This window comes from Diceros bicornis, chromosome 20 (assembly GCF_020826845.1).
Source record: "Diceros bicornis minor isolate mBicDic1 chromosome 20, mDicBic1.mat.cur, whole genome shotgun sequence".
Classification (NCBI taxonomy): domain Eukaryota; kingdom Metazoa; phylum Chordata; class Mammalia; order Perissodactyla; family Rhinocerotidae; genus Diceros; species Diceros bicornis.
Genome location: NC_080759.1, coordinates 34,344,547 through 34,370,933, shown reverse-complemented (window position 1 = coordinate 34,370,933; position 26,387 = coordinate 34,344,547).

Genomic DNA, 26,387 nt, shown 5'->3' with positions numbered 1-26,387 from the left:
GTTGTATCTCTCAATGAATATTACTTTATAATAAGTATAAAGGTTAAAATTTAAAAACTAAAAATACTTCTAAAATAAAAGGGTAGGGCCGGCCCCGTGGCTTAGCGGTTAAGTGAGCGCTGCGCGCTCCACTACTGGAGGCCCGGGTTCGGATCCCTGGCGCGCACCGACGCACCCCTTCTCCAGCCATGCTGAGGCCACGCCCCACATACAGCAACTAGAAGGATGTGCAACTATGACATACAGCTATCTACTGGGGCTTTGGGGAAAAAAAAAAGAGGAGGATTGTCAATAGATGTTAGCTCAGAGCCGGTCTTCCTCAGCAAAAAGAGGAGGATTAGCACGGATGTTAGCTCAGGGCTGATCTTCCTCACACAAAAAAATAACAATAATAAAATAAAAGGGTAAAAAGAAATCCAAAAGCTTATAGCCTATTGGATATGTTTCCCATCTGCCTGTGCCCAACACTCTGTTAAGTGGGTTAAGCAGGTATGTGAGAAAGTGGCCCCAATCAAGAGACTAGTATTATTCTCCATATCTTCCTGGCTTTTGGGGTGGGGTGCCAGGCCCCTGCCTCGTTGGCTTCAACAAGCTGGAACCTTCTGCCAGGTGGTAGGCATGCCCTCTGTCCTTGCTGAGGAACTGGGAGTTCTCTGACCCCACAATGGTGGGAAGCAGGCAGTGCAGAGTCTGGAAGAGCAATCTGAGTTCTTCCTCTGTTACTGGTGAGCTGGATGGTCTAGGACAAGCCACTTAATTGCTCTGTGTGTCCCTCTCAATTGTAAGAAAAGATAGATATACTCACAGACTTGTTGGGAGAATAAAATAAAATGATATAAAGGACTTTGTAAACTTTTTTTAAAAAGCCTATACATGCATCATAATTATTAGTGAATTATTGACCTAAATGATAGCCATTGGGATAGGCAACAAAAGGGAAATGATCAGGTACTAAATATATATCCTGTTTTCTTTTAGAAGGAAATAGTTTGCTTTCCTGTTTCTAGGTTCACAGTGTACATCTGTACAAAATGTTCCTTGAAAAAGGGAAAATATCAGGCCGGCTCCGTGACATCGTGGTTGGGTTTGGTGTGCTCAGCTTCGGCGGCCCGGGTTTGTGGGTTAGGATCCTGGGTGCGGACCTACATCACTCATTGGCCATGCCGTGGTGGTGACCCACATATAAAGTAGAGGGAGATTGGCACAGATGTTAGCTCAGGGCTAATCTTCCTCAAGCAAAAAAAAAAGAGGAAGCTTGGGGCTGGCCCGGTGGCACAGTGGTTAAGTGTGCGCACTCTGCTTCGGTGGCCCGGGGTTCATAGGTTTGGACCCCGGGCAGGCACTGATGCACCACTTGTCAAGCTATGCTGTGGCAGCATCCCATATAAAGTAGAGGAAGATGGGCACAGATGTTAGCCCAGGGCCAGTCTTCCTCAGCAAAAAGAGGAGGATTGGCATCAGATGTTAGCTCAGGGTTGATCTTCCTCACCAAAAAAAAAAATAAGAAAATTTTTAAAAAATTAAATAAGAGGAAGATTGGCAGCAGATGTTAGCTCAGGAGGAATCCTCCTTAAAAAAAAAAAAAAAGAAGAAGGGAAAAAATCATCCCTTGTATCCTTGAGCCAAAGGTATATGACTGTTTTTTGTTCTGGAAATTGGATAACCCCCCCACTTTAAAGATCATTACAATGAAGCATGGATAAGTGGAAAGATTGTCTGCCCATAGTTGTAGCTCATTTATTTCAAGTATTGTTCTATACTTCAAGCTGTATTGCAATCGAAGACTTTGGACAGGTCTTGAAATATGACAAGTTATCCTTCATCTGATTTTCACAGGTACATTTCTTGAGTGTAGATCTAGATATCACACGCACAGACCCTATGCACAAATTATCCCTGGGTCATTGTGGGTCCTCAGAGGTGGAATTAAGGGAGGGGCTTTGTCCTATCGTCAACATTTCGAATTTGTGGGAGAAAACAACTAAATCTGCCCATGATGAGGCTACACAGGTGAAGCGAAACATAATGATGCACTGCTTTTGACTGGAATCTAATGAACGCCACATAAAAATGCTGGTTATCTAAAGAGGATCTAAAACTGATTGGCCCCTGGACTCTCTGCGTCTGGAGAATCCACACTGGAAAAAAATAAGAGGGATCTTTGTGAGGGAAACCTCAGAAACCACTGTTCTGGGTGAAGAGAATTCGAGTCTTCCGCAGCTTGTGAATTGTATTCATACATACGTCACTCGATTTAATCAGCCCTTTTGATGATCACGTTTTAAAGTGTTGCTCAATTTCATTATGAAAACCACTTCGTGATGGTGATGAAGTAAGGATTCATCCCAAAGGCCGGAGAGTGTTCAACTGGGGTATGATTTTGGATTCCCAACCACTCTGAGCTTGTTTCCTTCTCTGTAAAATAGGGGTCATTTCTGCTTCCACATGTCCTCAGGTTGTGAAGATTAAATGAAGTGAGTAATGCAAATATGTTTTGCGAACTGTAAATATAGGTATATAGAGCAGATGTGGAAGGAAAAGAGTCTCATATTTGATGGCTGAAATAGCATCATCCGAGTAAGAGCAATCTAAATTCCTCTTCAGGAATTTAATTCCTCTGAAATGTAGTTTTAGAACTTAGTGTTTCTAGTAATAAATATCAGAGGGATATATTTTGGAATTCTAGGTTTATGTAATATCCTGTCTTAAGAAGCAAAAGAGAAGCCAGAGAAAGAGTAGTGAACCTGAGCCACTCTTGGAGTCAGTCGTCTAAAAAAAAACACAAAAAAATTATAAAGGGAGATCCAAAGTATGTGTTGCTGCTAGTGACTTGGCTGAACAGTAACATATGGATGTCACAATTGGACTTGCAAAAAGGCAACCCTCCATAGCAATAAAATTTTCCATTGTTTCACATTTATAGTTTGACACTTGCAAGTTCTCATAATGTATTAGGTCCTGTTTAGAACACACTCTTCTCAAGAAAGCTGGTGCAAATGTACAGAAGGGATTTATGAATAATGATGCTGAACGTTGGAGGGCTTTCCAAGAAGCATTAATTTAGAGTCACATCCTAAAGGAGAGGGAGTAGGCTTTTGTAAGTCCTGGACAATAAAGGGCCAAATAACTTAAGAGACTCGGTCACTCAACAAATATTTATTGCTAAGGACACAGGTCTGATCAAAATAAAGTCCCCATCATCATGATCTTACATTCTTTTAGGGGAGATACAACAATAAACCAGGATAGATAAATAATTAATAAATGAGAGAATTACCATTAGTGGTAAGTGCGACCAGGAAATGAGCAGGGAACATGGTAGAGAGTGATTAGGGGAGGGGATTCGTCACATCCAATGGGGGGGGCGGGGGTGCCTGGGAAGGGCTATCTGAGGAGGGCTGAGACCAGAAGGATGAAAATAATGAAGATCTGGGGAATGCCATTCCAGGCAGAGGAAACAGCACGTGCCAAGGCCCGGAGCAGGGAAGGGCTTGGCATGTTTGGGGAAGAGAGAGAAGATAACTCTAACTGGAACAAAGAAGAGACGGGTATGAGATGAGGCGGAAGGAGCAGTGAGTGGCCAGTTGTCACAGGGCCTTGCAGGCTTAAGTAAAGAGTTGGGGTTTGATTCCAAGCATAATGGGAAGGCATTGAAATGTTTGAAGTAGGAAATTGATATATGGCATTTGAAGATTACTTTGGCTTTGGTGGTTGGGCAGGAGAGGTGAGCACAGGGAAGAGACTGGTGGGAAGTTACTGCAGCAGCCCAAGTGAGAATGGAAATGAGGAGTAGACTTCCTCAGGAGCCAGCCTTGTGGCCATTCAAAACTGCTCTGGGCTGAAGCTGTTAGCCTACTTGAACCTATTACACTCTCTCCACTGGCTGCCCAGTCTGTGATCCAAAGACTCCTCTGCAGGAATACTCAACCTTTTCCTGACAATTTCCCCAAAACTGTGTCATATTGGCAATGTGCATCTGGAAGACGCTGACTGGTAATTGTTAACAGAAGCCATTAATGGGAATAATGGACAAGATGTGGCTACATTGTGAGCACTTCTCCAGGCTGGAAATTCTAGAAGCCCAAGGGATCAGAGAGTGGGGCATGGTAGGGTCTCCTGACTAGAGATTCACATTATGGGGTTCTAAGGTCAATGCGTAGGTCAGAGTCAACATAAGGGGCCTCTGCACAATATTCTGAGGTAGGTGATCAGTGGGGTCGGGGGGACAATGGCAGGATCTATAGAGAGAGGTGATTTGAACCCACTCGGAAGTGACCACACCACAAACGATACCTTCAGTTTCCTTTTATAATTAACTCAAATATATTTTTAGTGGTTTGTAGACTCCCCAGAGACACTATAGTAAGATTTGCCTGATAAAATTCTAAAATTCTCATTCCCTTCTGTGTTTCGAATATACTTTTCTTTTTTTTAAATAATTTTATTTATTTTTTCCCCCCCAAAGCCCCAGTAGATAGTTGTATGTCATAGTTGCACGTCCTTCTAGTTGCTATATGTAGGACGCGGCCTCAGCATGGCTGGGGAAGTGGTGCATTGGTGCGTGCCTGGGATCCGAACCTGGGCCACCAGCAGAGGAGCGCGTGCAATTAACTGCTAAGCCACCGGGCCGGCCCAGTGAATATACTTTTCTAAGACCTTATTCCAACATAGGCTGGTGAGTTTACTTGGAACATAGTATAATGGAAAGGATGTAAGTTTTGGAGTCAGAGAAGAATTTGTTCAAAGCCTGGCTCAGCCATATTCTAGCTCTATTGTCTTGGTCAAGTCATTTGAACTCCCCTAGTCTCAGTGTCCACATCTGTGTAATGGGGGTTGTAAGGATTATGAATAATAGTTGTAAAGTGTCTGGCCCCCGCTAAACACCTGATAAATACCAGTATTATAATTATAGGTCTAAGCACACAGGTTTCTTTCTCACATGAAATAGATAGCTTATTAAAAAAAAAGAAAAGAAATGAAATCTCTTCTCTACATCTGCAGATTATATCAAATCTTGATGCACACAAGCAGTGACACAACAGAGATTCTGGATGAGAGAGGATGAGTGGGCACAAATTCTTCCCTATCTCCCTGTTGTTGGCACTACTCAAGGTTGACAAGGACTCAGGAGCAACACCCTCATACACCCATTCATTATTTTTTACCTTCCTTTTCGAGGTTATGGATGGAAACTATTAGAATTAGGGAAATGACCGAAATATTTTTTCCCAGTCATGAAATTATGTCCGTACAAAAGCTCCAAGAACATTCAGCAGCCTCAGTGCTCAACAGGGTCGTGAATCGGAACATATTTGCTTTCAAAACATAAATGAGGATGGTTCTTTAAATTCAACTTCTCACTGTGCCCAGAAACGAAAAATTCCAGCTTGTCACTGTCTTACAAAATTTGGAAGAAGCTGCCTCCTGCCATAGGCAGATTCACAGAGAACAGCCCAACGTGGCCCTCCTTCTTTTGTTCGCTCCATGTTTGGTTATAAGTGTTTCGTTCTCGAGGTTTCTTATCCTCAAAGCCTCCCTTCAGAAGAAGAGTTACCAGAGGCTTATTTCTGCCTTTGCAAAGCAGGGGAGGGGTCCCCCCACCCATCTCTGTCTGCACATTAAATCATAAGTGCTGGAAGTTGGACTGGGCCCCACTTTCCAATCCTTTGATAGTCCTTCCAGTATTCCAGTGTGCAAGACACCAAAACCAAGAAAACTGTATTGTAATTTATTGAATTCCTGTTCTTTGTTTATTTAATTGATACCTATAACTGGTATTTCCTTCTTCAACTTTCTTAGTTTAGGTTCGACCTTGGAAGGTAAAGCAATGTGTGGAGAAAAAGCAAATACCAGAAGTAACTTTTACTTTTGAAAGTTTTGAAAATAGATAGAGCACAGAAATAAGACACACTTATGAAGGAGCAAAAATTAATATCTAGAAGAGACTATTTTCTTCATTCAAGGAAACAAGGTATCATAATGACTTCAGTTGGGTTTTGTGACTCTTGGCTGTGAGATCATAGAACATGGTTGGGTTACTTCAGAGCAACTATGTCATACTACTGAGAAGAGAAAACTTGGCTTCCTCTCGCGGCCTCCCTTACAGGTTAGGGTGGAGCCCTTGCCATGCTGGTCCTTTGCCCAACCCAATCCCATAAAATGGAAGAAAGTGTCCCAAAAGGGGAGATTGGAACCCAAGGATGATAGGCTTTCCTCACAATTTGAATGAGTACATCATGGCCCAAAATTAGGAGGTAAAGTGAACTTGGGCAAGCATTTAAGTGATATGATTTTAGGGACTCTGGTAAGCAACCTGGATCAAAAATTTCCTCACATCAGCCTGAAATCTTATCAAGACTCTCTTCTGTGAGTTAGCTCATTCTAAGTTCCTTACAATAGGTCATGAACTACCGGAGTAAACACAATACCATTACTACCCATTAAAATGTTAGTATGACTTAGTCCCCCACGTCAAGGGCATGGGGGAGAGTGTAAATAAGAGGGACAGTGATGTTTTGACTTGACTAGTAGGGATAGTCAGAGAGGGATTTGCTGTAGGAGAGGACCTGGGACAGACAGGGACTGTCCTACACAGAACTCTGTACACTACTGCCCTGAAAGATGAGCCCTTTCTCCTAGGATTCACAAATCAATCATTAAGCATTTACTGAGGACCTGCTATGTGCCAGACACTGTACTAGGTACTATGGATCCAAAGAGTTATCAAAGATACATTCCTAAGGTAGGTAGATAATTAGGACACTGCACATGTTCCCAACTCTACACTTAGTGACATCCCAATAGTCAGGGAAGTGAGAGAATAGAGATATGCACGGGGTGCTATGGGAACACAGGGAGAGGTGCTTAGCGCAGCTCCAAGGGAGAGGTGGAAGATGGTTAGGAAAGGCTTCCTGGAGGAGGTAATAGCTGACCCAAGTTACCCTCTGTAACAGAGAGTACCATATTTCACTGATTCTAAAATGTACTTTTTTCCACATTGTAACCTCTCTGAAACTGGGATTTGTCTTATAATCGATGGAGACATAGTAGCTATGAGCCAGGCAAGCTGTCATGACATAACTATCATTACCTGCACAGGAGCAGACTTGGTCATTTTATCACCAGGAGTTATTTGCAATGTTTACTGTGGAGTTTAGTTGCCATTTAAAATGTCTGCAAGAAATCACATATGATTTGGTGTTATAGCAAAAAGTTATTGTCTACAGAGAAAGGCATGGGAACAGAGTAACAGACTACACATTGGACATTAAGAAAGCAGATCTTCATCATCCAAGGAATGACCACGGTTCTGTATATTCTCACAAAATAACAAGTGTTTTACTAGACTCAAGAGAAGATGATACCCCCAAGTAAATGAAGCTGTGTTACATTTTGTTACAAAGATACCAGAAGAAGAATTGCCTATCACACACTTAGCAACACAGCTAAAGGTGGGATAAGTTGCTAAACCCAGAGGAATAGACCCAAAAAAGTGTCAAAGGAGCAAAGGCCAGTAGTCTTGATTTGTGCATGGCACAGCCTGTCCTTAAAGCGTGATGGCATAGTCTAAAAAGCAGAGTTTTTCTTTATTGAGGATAAATATTATAAGTAGCCAATCAATAGTGTCTTAATTTGATATAACACAAATTTGGTTGCAAGGAACAGGAACCCACTCACTGTAGCTTAAGCCCAAGGCAGTAGTGAGCTAGAATCATCTCATACAAGCTCACCGAAGGCAAAAGTATGTGCATGTCGCCCCCATTCTGCATTCAGTGACATCAGGATAGTTTGAAATAGGCCATGGCAGGAGTATTTACACCTTGGAAATTGGCAAATGCTACAAATCAGGGCTTTGTTGTTTGTTTTTTAAGAACTGGCTTACCAGCACAACACTGCCAAAGGGGGAATTTGTGGATTATCCAGGAGTATCTCATGGAAGTAAGATAGAAGGGTCTTCCAAGTAGAGGTAACTGCATTTAGAGTTACCAGGGCAAAAAGTGGAAACCAGGCATGGTAGGAGATGATGCTGAAGAGATGGGCAGAGGCCTGGGAGGAGGGCTTCATGTACCACATTGAGGAGCTTGGATTTTGATCTGCACATGACAGAGTTTCAAAGAACCAAAGTATCAAGCCTGGCAGAACTGATGTCTAGATGGTCCCATAGGCATACAAAAATCCTGGAAGGCATCAAGCTGCAGTGGAAGGAGTGCTGACAAGGCAATTGGAAGTTTGAGTTGTAGGTGTGTCCATTGACTGACTCCTTCCACAGCTTGGGCAAGGCCCTTATCCTCCCAAAGCCTCAGTTCCTTCATCTACAAAGTAGAGATAAAAAATACCTACCCTCTGACTACCTCAAAGCATTGTTGGGAAGGCGAATGATATAATTTATGAGAACACTCTTTTAGGACTGCAAAACATGGTTCAAACATAAGGTATTTACTCATCTGCAAAATGACGGGGTTGGCCTAGATGGGATCTGATGTTCTTCTAATTCTAAAGTTCTACAGCTTTATTATTATCCTTATTATCTGACGATCACGCTAAAATTATGGGTTTTATAGACCTGAAACAGTCTTCTCTCATTTTGCCAAGAACACTTAATGCAAAGCTCTTAGCCTGGGAAATACCACTTCCTAGAAACACTTCCACAGAAACACCAAATAACCACAAAGTTATGCAGGAATGTGAACTGCTGGGTTTGAAGAGGAAGAGGAAATTGATTTATAAACCAGGACTAGAACCAAAGCCCTAAAAAAGAATAGAATTTCTTTCTGTACATTACATGTCAATATGTAGCCTAATCCCCCATTTGGTAACCTCTCTGCTTTTAAAAATTTCCGTATGATGCCATGGCTGAAATGCCAAATGGTTTAAAAGTGGTTATCAAAAACTGTGGATAAACTAGAGGTTTAGAATGATGAGGTCTAGAGATATTTTCCTTCCTAAATTTCCCTTCAGCCACAGTGTTTAGTGTTTAGTAACTCTCTTGTGTTTTGGAAAGGAAAGAGGAAACATAATCCTCTTCCTAGAAATATATTATCAAAGGTGGTGTAGTTAATGACCAATAATTGATTGGAACCATTGCTGACACTCACAAATGTGAGTGAGCACTTTACTTTCATCTTCTCATTTAATCCTCACAAAATCCTTGGTGAGGCGGGCACTCTTGCTGGTCCCATTATACAGTCTCAGGGAGGCTAATTGACTTGCTCAGGGTTCCATAGCCGGCAAGTGGCGGTGCCGGGATTCAAAGCCACAGAGCCTGTCTCCAGACTACATCCTTCTCATCACCTGTGCTAACTTGCCTCTGACTACTTACTATGATTTCCTAAGAACAGTTTTTCCAAAGCAAAAGATAACCTCATGACATGTATTGGGGGGTGGTTGGGAAAGGATCTCATTAGAAATAGAGGCTCTAATATGAACAGACACTTTTCCAAAGAAGATATACAGATGGCCAACAGGCACATGAAAAGATGTTCAACTTCACTAATCATCACGGAAATGCAAATCAAAAGTACAATGAGATGTCACCTTATACCTATTAGAGTGGCTCTAATTACCAGGACATGGGCTGGCCCTGTGGCTTAGCAGTTAAGTGCGTGCGCTCCGCTACTGGCTGCCCGGGTTCGGATCCCGGGCACGCACCGACACACAGCTTCTCCGGCCATGCTGAGGTCGTGTCCCACATACAACTAGAAGTATGTGCAGCTATGACATACAACTATCTACTGGGGCTTTGGGGGAAAAATAAATAAATAAAATTATTAAAAAATAATAATAATTACCAGGACAAAAAACAACAAATGTTGGAGAGGATGTGGAGAAAAAGGAACCCTCATACACTGTTGGTGGGAATGCAAACTGGTGCAGCCACTATGGAAAACAGTATGGAGATTTCTCAAAAAACTAAAAATTGAAATACTGTATGACCCAGCTATACCACTACTGGGTATTTATCCAAAGAACTTGAAATCAACAATTCAAAGACACTTATGCACCCCTATGTTCCTTTCAGCATTATTTACAATAGCCAAGATGTGGAAGCAACCCAAGTGCCCATCAACTGAGGAATGGATAGAGAAGATGTGGTATATATACACAATGGAATACTACTCAGCCATAAAAAAGACAAAATCATCCCATTCACAAGAACATGGATGGAACTTGAGGGTATTATGTTAAGTGAGATAAGCCAGACAGAGAAAGACAAACACTCTATGATTTCACTCATATGTAGAAGATAAACAAATACATGGACAAAGAGAACAGATTAGTGGTTACCAGGGTGGAAGGGGGTTGGAGGGCAGGCATAAGGGTTAAAGAGGCACATATATATGATGACTGACAAATAATAATGTACAACTGAAATTTTACAATGTTATAAACCATTACGACACCAATAAAAAATGTAAACACAAAACAAACAAAGAAAAGGGAAATAGAGGCTCTGTGATACTTGACTTAACAGCAGTTAAGAATGGGTAGTATGTTCAATGTCCTTCTCAGCACATACAAACGGTCCATGTTTTCCAGCGTGGCCAACCGAAAACAGGCATCATTTTGAAAGCTCCAACTTTCAAAATGCCCTTTGTCCCATAAATACGTGGCAGGCCTCCTTATCTTAGCTGGTGAGGATTTGGAGAGAAGGCAAGAATTCTACGTCTAAAAGCTGGCCTCTCCTTAGCAGTTGACTGAAGCATCAACTGCAGCTCTTTCTTCCTGTAATTCAGAGTAGTAAATCTTGTGGAAAGTGAATGAGATTCCACGGAAAAGATTCTCTCCAAGCAAAACCCTTCCATCAAATATCTTTTTCGCATGCATTTAAACAGACTTTAAAAATACACTTAGAGAAAGCCAAAAAATTACATTAGATTCTCCTTTTCTTTGATTAACCATAAATATTTGTGAGGCACAAAAGATCATGGTGGGGAGAAAAATAATGATGCAGCTCAGTAATATACTTCTATTTCTAGAATATAATTACCCAGGAGAGCAATCAAGTTCATTTAATGAGTATTTACTAAGTGCCTAGCAGCATGGGATAGAAAATAAGGGCAGTAAGATGTTAATTAACAGAGCTCTGGGAACTAAACATTGTAAAAACAAAGAAGCAAACAAAATTTCTCTATAAACTGCAAGCAAAGCTGCCTAAGGTTAGGAAAAAACATTAGAAGATGGAGAATCGTGAAGCTGCTCCTCTCCTGCTAAGTTTTCAGGGGTCCTTTCCTCCTCAGGAGAGAAATATCCTCTCTCAAATTTGCTTCACTTTCTTCTTCACTCAACAGACTGTGGTGGCTCCCTGCATACCTGGCTAGGAGCTGGGAATGCAAAGAGGAACTAGATCCCACTAATGAGCTATGATTGTAGTGAGTATTTACACAAGTCCTATCATGCTTCTCCTCTCCCCACCTCCCCAGTCAAAACAGAGTGTGATAACCAGTCATTCACACTGATGAATGGATTGGCCAATTACAGTTCAAACAAAGCTCATTCACACTAAAACATGACCTCTCCCATGCTTTTGCATTTTAAGTCTGTTTCTTTCAATCGTGGAAAAGGAGTTTCAGATACCACTAAGTAGGTTTTAGGAGGAAGAAGGGGAGCCTAGAATCACCTCAGTCCTGCTTGTCCAGCCGGCCCTGAAAGTCTCAGCTCAAAGGTCATCTCTTCAGAGAGCCCTTCTATGACACTGATCTAATGTTGGTCCCCTGTTAAACTAGGCTGTTTCATTTTATTCATAGCACTTAATCGTTATCATAAATTATCTTGTTTATTTTTTGATTGTATGTTCCCCTGCGCTTTTCTCTAAGCACTGTGGGAGCAGAGATCTTGTCAGTTTTGTTTTTATGGAGAGTTCTTAAAAAATTAAAAATAGACATACCATATGATCCAGCTATCCCACTACTGGGTATTATAAATTTTTATTTATTTATTTATTTATTTTCCCCCCCAAAGCCCCAGTAGATAGTTGTATGTCATAGTTGAACAGCCTTCTAGTTGCTGTATGTGGGACACGGCCTCAGCATGGCCAGAGAAGCGGTGCATCAGTGCACGCGCCTGGGATCCGAACCCAGGCCACCAGCAGCGGAGCGCGCGCACTTAACCGCTAAGCCACGGGGCCAGCCCCACTATTGGGTATTTATCCAAAGAACATGAAATCAACAATTCAAAGAGATTTATGCATCCCTATGTTTATTGCAGCATTATTCACAATAGCCAAAATATGGAACCAACCCAAGTGACCACCAACAGATGAATGGATAAACAAGATGTGGTATATATACACAATGGACTACTACTCAGCCATAAAAAAAGACAAAATTGTCCCCTTTGCAACAACATGGATGGACCTTGAGGGTATTACACTAAATGAAATAAGCCAGACAGAGAAAGACAAACACCATATGATTTCACTCATATGTGGAAGATAAACAAACACATGGATAAAGAGAACAGATTAGTGGTTACCAGAGGGGAAGGGGGCTGGAGGGCAGCATAAGGGGTAAAGGGACACATATATATGGTGACGGACAAAAACTAGACTATTGGCGGTGGACATGATGCAGTCTATACAGAAAATGACATATAATAATGTACACCTGAAATTTACACAATGTTATAAGCCAATATGACATCAATAAAATGAATTTTTTAAATTTTTTTTGGTGAGGAAGATTGGCCCTGAGCTAACATCTATTGCCAATCTTCCTCTTTTTGCTTGAGGAAGATGGTCCCTGAGCTAACATCTGTGGCAGTCTTCCTCTACTTTGTACATGGAACGCCAGCATAGCATGGCTTGATGAGCGGTGTGTAGGTCCGTGCCTGGGATCCGAACCTGTGAACCCTGGGCCACTGAAGTGGAGCATGTGAACCTAACCACTACACAACTGGGCCAGTCCCAATAAAATAATTTTTTATAAAAATAAATAGCTTCTGTACAGCAAAAGAACAATCAACAAAATTAAAAGACCACCTACCAAATGGGAGAAAATATTTGCAAACCACATATCTGATAAGGTGTTAATATCCAAAATATATAAAGAACTCATACAACTCAATAGCAAAAAACAAACAATCTGATTAAAAAATGGGCAGGGGAACTGAATAGACATTTTCCAAAGAAGACGTACAATATAGAAATATCAAATCATTGTGAAACTAATATAATCTTATATGTCAATTATACCTCAATAAAAAAAAAGAAGACATACAAATGGCCAACAGATATATAAAAAAGTGCTCAATATCATTAATTATCAGAGAAATGCAAATAGAAACCACAATGAGATATCACCTCACACTTGTTAGAATGGCAATTATCAAAAAGACAAGAGATAGTAAGCATTGGCGAGGATGTGGAGAAAAAGGAATCCTCGTGCACTGTTGGTGGGAATGTAAATGGGTGCAGGTACTAAGGAAAACAGTATGGCAGTATCTCAAAACATTTAAAATGCACAGAAGTCAAAATATAATGATGTACACCTAAAATTTACATAATGTTATAAACCAATGTTACCTCAATAAAATAATTAATTGATTAATTAAATTTAATAAATTAAAAATAGAACTACCATATGATCCAGCAATCCCACTTCTGGGTATATATCCAAAGGAAATGAAAACAGCATCTGGAAAAGATATCCACACTCCCATGTTCATTGCAGCATTATTTACAACAGCCAAGTTATGGAAACAACCTAAGCGTCCCTCAACAGATAAACGGATAAAGAAGATGTGATACACACACACACACACACACACACACACACACACAATGGAATATTGTTCAGCCGTGAGTAAGAAGGAAATCCTGCCATTTGTTACAACATGGATGAAACTTGAAGGCATTATGCTAAGTGAGATAAGCCAGACTGAAAAAGACAAGTACTGTATGATATCACCTATATGTGGAATCTAAAAAAGCTGAACTCATAGAAACAGAAACTAGAGTGGTAGTTGTCAGGGGCTGGGGGGTGGAGAAATGGGGAGATGTTGGTCAAAGGATACAAGTTATAAGCTGAATAAATTCTGGGGATCTAATGTACAGCATGGTGATTATAGTTAACACTGTATTATATACTTGAAAGTTGCTAGAAGAGTAGATCTTAAATGTTCTTACTGCAAAAAAGAAATGGTGATTATGTGACGTGATGGAGGTATTAGCTAATGCTAGGGTGGTAATCAGTTTGCCATGTATAAGTGTATCAAAGCAACATGGTCCACAGCTTAAACTCACACAATGCCGTGTGTCAGTTATATCTCGATAAAGCTGGAAGAAAAAAAAAAGAGTGGTTGGCAGGGGTTTGGAGATCTGAAGGGTCACATGTTGGTCTCTCTGCCCCAGACCAGAAGTAGGGAAGTGATGGGGCATCCTGTTTCAATAAATAAAGTTTTATTGGAACACAGCCACATCCACTAGTTTACTCATTATCTATGGCCAATTTTGAGCTCCAACAGGAGAGTTGAGTAGTTGCAACAGATACATGTTCTGCAACCTAAAAATATTTACTATCAGCTGTTCCTTTTAAAAAACGTTTGCTGCCCCCTCCTAGATTGGCCCCCCCCAGGGGGATTGAACTGAAACTGTTAGAGGCCCAATTTGTGAGCTGTTGGAGATGTTGCCTCTTGGAGACGTTGGAGATGTTGCCTCTTCTACACTAAAAACCATTTGTCCCCCTTCATTAACATGCACTATCTTTCAGAATACAATTTTAAATCAAAAATCTTTTTTACTTAAATTTTTAAAAAGCTTAATAACCTAAAGACAATCTATTTCTTATATTAGTCAAGATAGGCTAGGCTGTGCTGGAGTAACAACAACCTGAGAATCTCAACAGCTTAAAACAGCCAAGTTCACCACTTGCTCACATTAGAGCTCCCGCGAGTGTTGGCTGGAGCTCTTCACACTGTTGTCACTCAAAAACAGAAAGCTAATGGAAGCCCATCTCCACTCTACTTTTACAATTTCTAAAAATGGGGGTGGGGATGGGGGGGATGGAGACCATAGTGAATCACACAAGATTTTATTTTATTTTTATTTATTTATTTATTGTGAGGAAGATCAGCCCTGTGCTAACATCTGCCAATCCTTCTCTCTTTTTTTGCTGAAGAAGACTGGCCCTGTGCTAACATCCGTGCCTGTCTTCCTCCACTTTATATGGGACGCCGCCACAGCATGACTTGCCAAGCAGTGCATCAGTGCGCGCCCGGGATCCGAACCGGGCAACCCCGGGCCACTGCAGCGGAGTGTGCGCACTTAACCTCTTGTGCCACCAGGCCGGCCGCCACACACAAGATTTTAAAGCTTCTACCTGGAAGTGACACATGCCACTTCTGTTCACATTTCATTGCCCTGAGCAAGACTTATGGACACATCTCAATTTGTCAGGGTGAAGATGTATCATCCTCCCGCAGGAGGAGGCACTGAATATTTGTGGAAACTTTATAATTATCTATAGTTATTCTCCAAGTACTTGAGTTAGGAAGAAAAACAGTGGACTAGAATTAGGAACATGTATTCTAAACCCGGGTAGAATTGGATCCATGGAAATTAAAGCCAGAATGAAGGGTCCCACCCTCTGAGGTACCTTGAGAAACCACAGGCTCCAAGAACCATTGTTTAAAAACGCTGGAATTTGAGATAAGCTGCCATATTCTGTTAGATATGTTACTAACTGTAACATTTAAAACCCTACTGAGACCCAAACAGTCTAGCAAATAATATCAAAACAATACCCAGGAATTTAGAACTTTTTGAGTTGCTTTATATTTGTCTATAACTCTCAAGGCTGAGAAAGCTCTTCCCATGTCTAGCTGCAGTGGGAGTGCTCTGCATTCCTTCACACATTGCAGCATGCCCCTGGTGCACGGCATAAGAAATGTTTGTCTCACAAAGTTCCCATATCTGGGGTGGAGACACGTCTGGCCTGGGCTTTCAACGTCTTGTTCATCTCACTCCTAGGAATCAATAATACAAGGCCTAGAGCCAAAAAAGTGAGCATCTAGGGTATGGATGGTGCAGGGAACAGGGGTCATGGCACAGCTGGGGAAAACAATCTTCTGCTCTTAGGGAGTCCTGGGTGAGAAAAAGAGCACCAGGAGGAATTCTCTGGAAAGAAAGGGGGAAGATCTTTAACGATCTCGCTCACGCCCAGGACTGAACTTAGTTATGGTCAGCCAGCCAATGAGATTGACCAATTGCTGGTGCGAAGCAGCGCACGGGCATCCTAGAGAATTAGAAGGGAGTACATCAGTCTGTTTGGACCACTTTATGCCAAAAGACGAATTTTGACCCGGAAAAGTGAAAGCTTCATATCCAATGACAAAAAGCAGAACCTTTTGATGAGTATTGCCAATGGAGGGAAGATGTGTCCTGAAGGGAGAAAAGTGGGCTATCTTTAGATTACTAGGGCTGTCATAATAAAATACCATAGACTGGGTGGCTTAAACAACAGAAATTTATTTTCTTGTAGTTCTGGAGGCTGGAAGTCCAAGACCAAGGTGTTGGCAGGATTGGTTTCCTGGAGGCCTCTCGGAGGAAGGTTGCCTTCTTGCTGTCTCTTCACGTGGTTGTCCCTCTGTGCATGCACACCCCTGGGGTTTCTCTGTGTGTCCTAATCTCTTCCTAGAAGGATGCTAGGCATATTGGATTAAGCCCACCCTAATGGCTTCATTCTAACTTAAACCTCTCTGAAGTCCGTATCTCCAAAAACAGTCATATTTTGAGGTACTAGGGGGTTAGGGCTTCAATATATGAATTTAGGGGAAACACAATTCAGCCCATAACATGGACTCTTAGCACATATTAAAAATACCTGAAACTCCTCACCCTGCTCACATCAACAACGGATATTGACTATGACCACCCTGAACTTCCTGCCCTTCACAAAATCTCCTCTGGCAGACTCTCTCCAACACTGTGCGTTTATGTGTGTGTGTATGTCTGTGCATCTGTGCAGCTTTGATATATTGTCAAAAAAATGGGGGGTGTGCAAAATGCATGGCTAGACTCAAGGGATAAGCACACAGTGTTGTCTAACCCAGCTTTTCCTTTTCAGAGACCTATCACCATGAATAATTTTTAAAATGCTACCAATGTGATAAAATGTAGGTGCACCACTGTCTATAATTTTTTTTAACCATAGAGATTTGTGTGATATAGACACAAGGACAGAGGATCCCCTGAAGAGGCTTAGGAGTTCCCAGAAAGTGATGATATCTTCCCACACATTTGAAAATGCCTTTATTTTGCCCCTGGTCTTGGATGATAGTTTAGCAGGGTATACAATTCCAAGGTGACTTATTTTCTCTCCACACTTTGAACTGTTTCTCTGGATTCTGGATTCTCTTGTTGCTGTTGAGAAGACTGGTATATAATTGTTGTTCCTTTTTAGGTTATGTTCTCTCCTTTCTGGTTTTTTTTTATGATCTTCTTTTTGTCATTAGTTTTCTAAAGTTTCATTATACTGTTTGTAGTAATGGACTTATTTTTATTTACCTTGCTTGGGACTTGATGTACTTCTTCAATGTGAGAATTGGTCTCTCACCAATTTATGTTTTTTATTTTTGCTTTGAATATTGCCTTTACTTCCGTCTGTCTATTCTCTCCTTCTGGAACTCCAATTGGATATATTTTGAACATCTATTTTTTCCTCCATGTCTCTCAGCCTCAATTTCATAGTTTCCATATCTTTATCTCTCTGTAAAGCATTATGAGGTGATTCTTCAGCCCTTTCTTCCAATTTACTAATTTCTCTTTCACTGTGGTTTATCTGCCATTTAATCCATCGATTACATTTTAAATCTCAATTATTATATTTTACATTTCCAGGAATTCTATTTGGTTCTTTTCAGAACTGCCTATTTATTTTGATGGTCTTTTTTTCATTTCTTGTATTTACAACTCCCTCTGTTTCTTCATAAATATTTTAAACATACTTATTTTATATTCTGTATTAGATAATACTATGACCAAAGTTCTTGCAGTCTAATTCTGTCCTCTGCTGTTTCTGTTGAGCCCAATTTATGGTGGCTTATTTTCTCATGTGTTTCTAATTTTTATTTTTGGTTCCTATAAAGCTCCTCTTAAATGTAGGAATTCTGAAGAGTCTGGGTTGAAGGTGCCTGCCTCCATATATAAGGTGCCTTGGGGTGTTATGAACTAGAAGTACTTTCAAAATAATTTTTCTACCTGGAGTTTCCCAGACTGTGCAAGTAAACACTGAACCTCCATGAGGACAGGGTTGGGAATATCAATTCTCAGGAAACACTCTCTTTGGTTTTTGTTTTTCATCCCTTTGACCAAGGCCTGAGATAAGCACATTTTCTTGTTGGTTTCTTTTTGCCAGAGGATGGATTTTTTTTTTCCTACCTCAACTTTTTACTTGGAAACATAGATGTTTGAGACCCTAGCTTTTTCCAGGATCTCAGTTCTCATTCCCACAGGCCTTTCCTCTAGTTCCTCCACAGAGAACCAAGCTCCCAGCATCAGCAGATGGCCCCAAAGCTTCAGGGTTTGCTGATCACTCTGGTTTCAACCTTTTTCCTTGCCTCCTGTGAATCTCACTTACTTTCTTATAAATTTAACTGTGCTTTTAACCAAATGTTTGGTGTATATTATCCAGTGTTTTTATGTGTTTGTAGGGGAAATTTTTTCAGAATGCAGTCAGCTATGTTGCTGGAGGCAGAAGTCCCTTCCCAGGCTCTGAAGGCTGGGTCTTCTGCAACCACTCAGGCCTTCTTCAGTTACATCTGAAGCAATCGTGCTCTTGCTTCCATTTAGTGGAACAGAGTGCCTCCTTTCCTTTGTGTGTCTGTGAGTGAGATTCCAATAATCAGTGGAAATATTGTAATGTTTGCTATAAACAATTGTATTGCAGCAAACAGATCCTGGGGCTGGGACTTAGAAAATTGGAGTTCTAGTTTTGACCCTGCCCCCTTAGATAAATCCCTAAAACTCTCTATAACTGAGGGTTTCTTTAATCTGCAAAATGGGATAGTAATCATTGCTTTATTTATTTTTTATAATTGTAAGGTGTAAAAGCCCTTTGTGAACTCTAAAGAGAGTATGAATGCACGCCACTCTGTACCTGAACTAAAGGACAGTATGAAGCTGACGTTCTGAAGGAGAATGCACTGTGCTCTAATATGCCTGCTCCTGGGTGGCATCTGCCTAATGAGGGTATCCACATTCATTTGTGAGGATTAAAAAATATTGTTTTAGTAAACTAGTACATAGTGTATAATACCAGTATGTTCCTTCTGCTTATAAACAACACAATAATACAGCAAAAAGCAAGGATGGAAAGAAAACAAACTCTTGAATACAAATTGTATATTCTCGGACCTTAGGAGTTCAGCCTATCTAAAGATCTGTGTTCATTCAGTTTCATTAAATTTGTCCTATCTCACTCTTTCAATTTCTTCAAGCTCTTTTCATATAATCTGAGCTCCCCAGGCCAGATTCATTAGAAAAACCTCGTCATCACTGTCCTCTGTTGCACCCGCCCATCTATCTCACCTTGACTAGTGGAGCCCACTCCGAACATCTTGAAGCTCCCTCTTTTGCTGCTAGGTCTGTGTCTTCTATCAGTGGCCTGTCCCTTTGGAAGTGGCAGTGACATTCTGTCTTCTCCTGTGGATGTGCAGCGGGCACCCCCACCTCCACTCCCATTGTTCATGTCTGCCTCCATATTTGACAACCCAAAAGGGTTTGTTTTTTCCCTCCAACATTTTAAAGCTTTGCTACTCATGTGGCTCCTCAGACCAGCAGCATCCCTGGGAACTTGCTAGAAATGCAGACGCTCAAGCCTTTCTTCAGCCCACTGAATCAGAATCTGCTTTTTCAAGGATCCCAGGGGATTCATGTGCATATTAAAGTCTGAAAAGCACTGTTTTAAAAATCGTCATACTACTCGGGGCCGGCCCCGTGGCTCAGTGGTTAAGTGAGCGCGCTCCACTGCTGGCGACCCGGGTTCGGATCCCGGGCTCGCACCGACGCGCTGCTTCTCTGGCCATGCTGAGGCCGCATCCCACATGCAGCAACTAGAAGGATGTGCAGCTATGACACACAACTATCTACTGGGGCTTTGGGGGGGAAAAATAAATAAATAAAATCTTAAAAAAAAAAAATCGTCATACTAAAAGGACATATTTAGACCAGTAATTTGCAAATTTATTGTGTATCAGAGTCACTTCATGTTCCCTAAACATGCAGATTTTTCTGACCCACCCCCTGGAGATCCCAAGTCAGTATTTCCATAGACACATGTTGAGAAACACACTTTTAAACAGAAAAAGTATAATGTCTTCACTGAGCCTTACAGAAGTTAAAGGTGTTTTTAGCGTGTTAGGGAGATTTGCCTTTGACCCATTTGTCCAGGTATAAGTTCAGTAACTTCAGTTTTTTCCCTTTCAGAAATCCCCTTGAAGGATTCCTTAAACAAGCCTCCTAGATGTTCAAACATCTTCCTCAGGTTCTCCCAAGGGCGACTGTAGCCATCCCAACTGTAACTGCCTAATGAGTTCTTAACCTCTGCCTTCTGGCTGTGTGCACTCTGTGAAGATGGTCCCAGCAGGCATTAGATCACCCGACAAGGAAGCAAAGGAGCACCCTCTCCATATAGTCCTTCTGCCTTGACTCTGACAGACAGCAATATCACTTTTCTCTCTGTACCAGGTGAAGGAGGAAAGAGAACGGTATTAAAAACATGGGGCAAGTCCTGTTTTGTTTTTTTTTTTTTTTGCTGAGGAAGATTAACCCTGAGCTAACATCTGTGCCAGTCTTCCTCTATTTTGCAAGTGGGTCACCACCACTGCATGGTTGACCAGTGGTGTAGGTCTGCACCTAGGATCTGAACCTGCGAACCCAGGCCGCTGAAGCGGAGCTTGCCGAACTTAACCATTAGCCATGGGGCTGGCCTTTTTTAAAGTCTTTTTTAAATGGCTTTTATTGGATCCCTGTCACTTGATTTCCTACCATCTCTCTACAACCAGAATGTGCTCATAAACCCCGCCAAGCTGAAGATTCAGGTTGGGTTCAAGTTCTAGTCCTGGTGTTTTCTTACTATGTAACTTTGGGCAAGTTTCTTTAACCTTGCCTAATCTATTTCCTCATCTCTAAATGGAAATAATAAGAGTATCTACCCCATAAGATTGTTGTGAGGATTTTCAGAGTTAATGCTTGCAAAGTATTCAGCTCTACGTTTGCTGCAAAATACACATTTGATAAATTTTAACATATTATCAAAAGATGCTTTGGCAGAGATGTCTAGATGCCTCTCTCTGGTGGACCAGTACTTTGGTGGTCTCGGCACTCACGCCTTTGTGTAGTTCCCTCCCACTTTGACTGTGGACTTGGCCTTGTGATTAGCTTTGGCCAATGGGAATGGCAAGCATGATGTAAGAGGAGGCTTGATAAGCACTTGTACCTTGAGGCTCATCCTCCTGGAACACTCCTTCTTAGAACCCAGCCACCAGTCCATGAGGAAGCCCAAGAAACCACGTGAAGGAGAACTGAGGTCTCAGTCAACAATCTCTAGCGGAACTCCAGCCAGGGACCACACTAACTACCAGCTCTAGGAGTGAGGGCATTTCAGATCTTTTGGCCATCCCAGCATCCCAGCACACACCACAAGAAGCAGAAGAACCACCTGGTCAACACACAGAATCATGAGAAATAGTAAATTATATTATTTTAAGCTACTGAGTTTTGAGGTTGTTTGTTTTACAGGAACAGATAAACCCAATATCTATTCTCCTCATTTTCCTATTAGTGGAACCCCAAGTTTATTTGGTGTACGAGGTACCCAGCTAAAAATCTATATTTCTTTCCCTTCCTTTCAGATGGGGATGGCCAAGTGACACAGTATTGACCAGTAAAATTAAGATGTTGGGTGGGGCTTTCAGAAAATCTCCCTAAGAGGGGCAGACTACACTGGCTGTCCACTTTTTCCCTTCTTCCTGCCTGGCATAAAAAATTGATGCTATAGGTGGGAAGCTGTCTTCTAACACTGAGGGAATAATCTAGAGAAACACAAAGACTTCAGACCTGACAACCTTGAGCCACTGATCCAAAGCAAGCAACTTTTCAAAATATGAGGAAAACAAAGCCCTATTTTGTTAAAGCCACTGTCATCTCATAGCAGGCACTGTTATCACTGAAACAGGCAGCTGATCCCAATGATGTTTCAATCACGACATTACTTACTAGCGTGGAAGCTGCATAATATAGTCATTCTCAACCTAGGCTGCACATTAGAACAGGAATCTCTGTGGGCGGGGATGAGTTTACTTATATTTTGGTTCCCATAGCACACTGCTTCAAAATATTTCAGCAGAATAGTATGCCTCACATTTTCAAGGGCACAGCTTGTCAGGCAACATGGCTTGGCAAAGCCACAGAATAGTGCTGAAGAACTAGAAAGCAACATGAAGCCATTCGCTGTCTTCTCTCAGTGACTCTGTCCGTGTGTCTATAGGCTATCTCTCCAAATAGGTTAGAAGCTCCTTGAAGGTCAAGAACACCTCATATTTTTTCTTTTTATGTGTGTTCAACACTGTACTTTGTATATTAGTTGATAAAGTTTCCACATAAGACTTAGCAAATAGTATCCTAGAAATGTTTAAACTTATAGCCTACAGCATTTTTAATAACAGTCGAATTGATTTTTTTTTTTTGAAGGAGATTGGCCCTCCACTAACATCTGTTGCCAATCTTCCTCTTCTTCCTTTTTTCTCCCTAAAGCCCCAGCACGCAGTTGTGTATCATAGTTGTAGAGTTATAGCTCTTCTATATGAGATGCTGCCTCAGCATGGCTTGATGAGCGGTGAGTAGGTCCGCGCCCAGGATCTGAACCGGCGAACCTCAGGCCGCCAAAGCTGAAGGCATGAACTTAACCGCTGTTCCACTGGGCCGGCCCTGCAGTCGAATTGATTTTGATACATACCGCTGTTTTATTTTTCCCTAGATTCTATGAATCTCTTATAGTTCTCCATAGTAGTAATAATTATAGTAATTATAGCTGAATAGATATTAAATAGATAAATTTATTTAATTAGACATATTTTAATTAGATATGTTTAATTATATATTTTATTTAAATAAATACTTGCATTTATTTAATTAAATTACTTGTTTAATTAAAAAGATATATATTTAATCATATATTAAATAGACATAGCTAAATAAATAGATTTTATTTATTTATCTCTTACTAATAGTGCCAGGCACTATTTAATACATATAAATGCGTCATATGTATTAATTATTTAATCTCCAAAATAACCCAAGAGGCAGGTTCTAATAGCACCCGCATTTTGCAGATGAAGAAACTGAGGTCAAGAGAGATTAAGTGATCTGCCCCAAATTGCACAACTAGTAAGTGGAGAAGCCAGGGTTCAAACCCACTACTTGACGGAGTATTTCTTCTTTGTTTTTTTAATTCTTTCGTTTCTCACCTTTACTCCATGTTTACAAACAAAAGGAAAATAAAAGAGAGTTCAGTGATGACTGCTGCCCCACAGCTGACAACTGCTTCTGCTGGAGAAGCCTGCTCCCCAGGCCACGCTGGGAGGCCTCCTGCCTGGATACAGCGTCTCTGTTCCCACCGGTCTTCTGCAGACCTAGCCTCACACACACTATTCTAAAATTTCTCCCAGGTGCCCCTCTAACCTTGAATCGTTTTCCATCCCTTTGAATTGAATGTACAAGTCAGAATGCCCAGACGTGGAGCAGAAGGCAGTGTGGTCAGGGAGGGAGGAACAGGATGAGAAGGAACACACTGAATGTTCTCATCATTTGTATTTCTCAATACAAGCATGTTATGTTGGAAGTGAGCGGAGAGTCCTCTTAAGGCACACAGTTTAAATAAAAATGTTTTAAAATACTTCCCAGAAGCCCACAAAGCAAATATGAGACCCACTCAGACCTCCACCTCTCTCTCTTTGTCCCTGAGCCCTGGGTCTTTTGGTGTCAAATTTCCCAGAAACTCAGTGCCAACTAAGTCTTCTGCTTCTCTCAAATGGCCTCCAAAATTCCCTTCCCTGTTACATAATTCTAAAGGACAGACTCCCCTCTGGTTGGCCAACAAGGACCTCGATAAATTTAACACCAGAACCCTGCCTTCTTCCCTTTTATTGGTCTATTATTGTGAAGCCAATTTGTCTTCTCGGCATTCGTGTTCTAAGGGTTCTAGGAATCCATGGGAGGAAGTCATCATGGTCTATTTTCCTGCTCCTGCTGGCTTCTATGGACCTGCCCTGGCCCACTTTAGCTCTGTAGAAGGAATATTCCCACAGTGATCTTTCTGGCTCCCCCAATTCTGTCCCTCTCCTCTCTTCTGGCATGTCACAGGAGTGTCAGAAACATTTTCACGGTCTTCACCTTCTTATTCTGAAACTCAAACAGGAAGTCTAGAACAATAAATTACAGGATTCTCTTAAAGAGAAGGCAAAGGAAGAATTACAACTTTACCTTAGAAGAACTTCCATCCTGAATGTGAGAAATCTGCTTAAGGCTTATATTTGGATAGTTGAGGAATTTGTATTAAGGCAAACCAAACTAGGGACTTGTGGAATTTTGTTAAATATCTTCACAGTAGTGCTGTCATATATTTTAAGCACTAACAGTCTACTGTGGAAAATGTCTCTTAAAAATGTGTTCACTCACACTGTCGAAAGACCAGTTTTGAAAACAACAAGGAATCTACTTCATGTAGTCTACGAAGGATTTTAAAGAGAGCAAATAAAAATAGAAAAGTGAAAATGAATAACAGAAGCTAGATGGCTACAAAGCCTTTGAAAAACATAAACAAGAAGCCATAAGACTCGAAATAACTCATCAGCAAGAGCAGTACACAGATGTATTATGGGTGCACTATTCGGATAAAGAAGGCACATGAATTAAAATATCTCATGGGCAGAAGTTGATCTCAATGAAGAAGACAAAAATCTGGGAGCTCAGGTTTAACGCCATAACAGAAAACAAGCATACCAGCCAACAAAAACAGCGGCTCGGTTTAGAATCACTCTATCGAGAAATCACTCTGGAGCATCCACTCTTGCAAGGCCCATTGTAAGCACCACCCCTCCTCTTCACCTAATCTCATTTTGCTTGCAATAAATCAAGAACCAGGTGCTCCAGGCATGGCTGGGACAGCCAACAAATAAAGTGGCCCCACTTTAAGGTAATCCAGGGAAAGAATATAAAACACCAATGCCTGGGCCCCACACCCCGCCATTTCAATCAGTATTCTAGAGTATGGGGCTGCGGCAACTGGTGATTTTCAAAGGCAGGTGATTCTAATGGGCTGCCAACATCGCAACCCACTGTAGAGGAAGCGAGAAAAGCTTCCCCTGGCACATTCATGGATTTCCATGCCATGTTATTGCTTCTGACTCTGGAGCTCTGTGAAAGCTCCTTCTGATAACCAGACAACTGCTTCTTGACGCTCTCCTCCACCACCTCAATGGGAGAATATTTTCTGGAATTTCTGACATGCACAGCAGAACAACCTACTTGGCAGCATGCATGGATGGCGATTTGGATTATCTTAAAATGATCCTTCTGACAAAGGAGAGGCTCCCAAGTCTGAGCTGTTGGTGTTGGTTGCCTGTTGCAAGGTTGATGCCACCTGGGTTCTAGTCCTCTGTCATCCAGGCCTCTGCCAGTACCGGGAGAAGTAATGAGATCAAAATGAGAGTGGCCTGAGGCAATAGGGAAGTTAACAGGACCACTCTGGAGTCGGGCATCCTAAGCCTTGATTCTTGGCTCCACTCTTTCTGGCTCTGTGATTTGGGCAAGTTGGTGGATCTATTTGAAACTCAGTTTCCGCATCTGTAAAAACAGGATAATACTCCATCCAAGTTGCTGTGAAGATTAAGAAAAACCTTGCATCTATTAAATTCTCAATCCATATGAGCTTTTAAGCAGACAGTGTTGCACAGCAGTTAAGAGCGAAGGCTCTAGAGCCACACTGCCCTAGTTTGAATCTCAACATTGCCACTTCCTAGCTGTGTGACTTTAGGCAGGTTACTTAATCTCTCTGGGCTCCAGTTCGCTCATGATCCCAAAGGAGATAATAATGGTACTTACAGGGTTGATGTAAGGATTAAATGACCTAACATTAGGGTGGCCTGAATATCAGTTTACTCAGGACAGTTCCAGTTTACGCCTTTTGTCCTAGTATCCTGTCTGGTTTAGAATTTGCCGGCCCCATTTCACTCTCAAAAGTGTCAAAGTTGTCCCAGATTGGATAATTAAGTATATGGCCACTGTAGTTAATGTATATATCACTTAGAAAAATGCCCGGTATAGAGAAGATGCAAAATATGTGTTAGTTGCTTATATTAACCCCTATAGCAGTGCTATCCAATAGAAACATAAT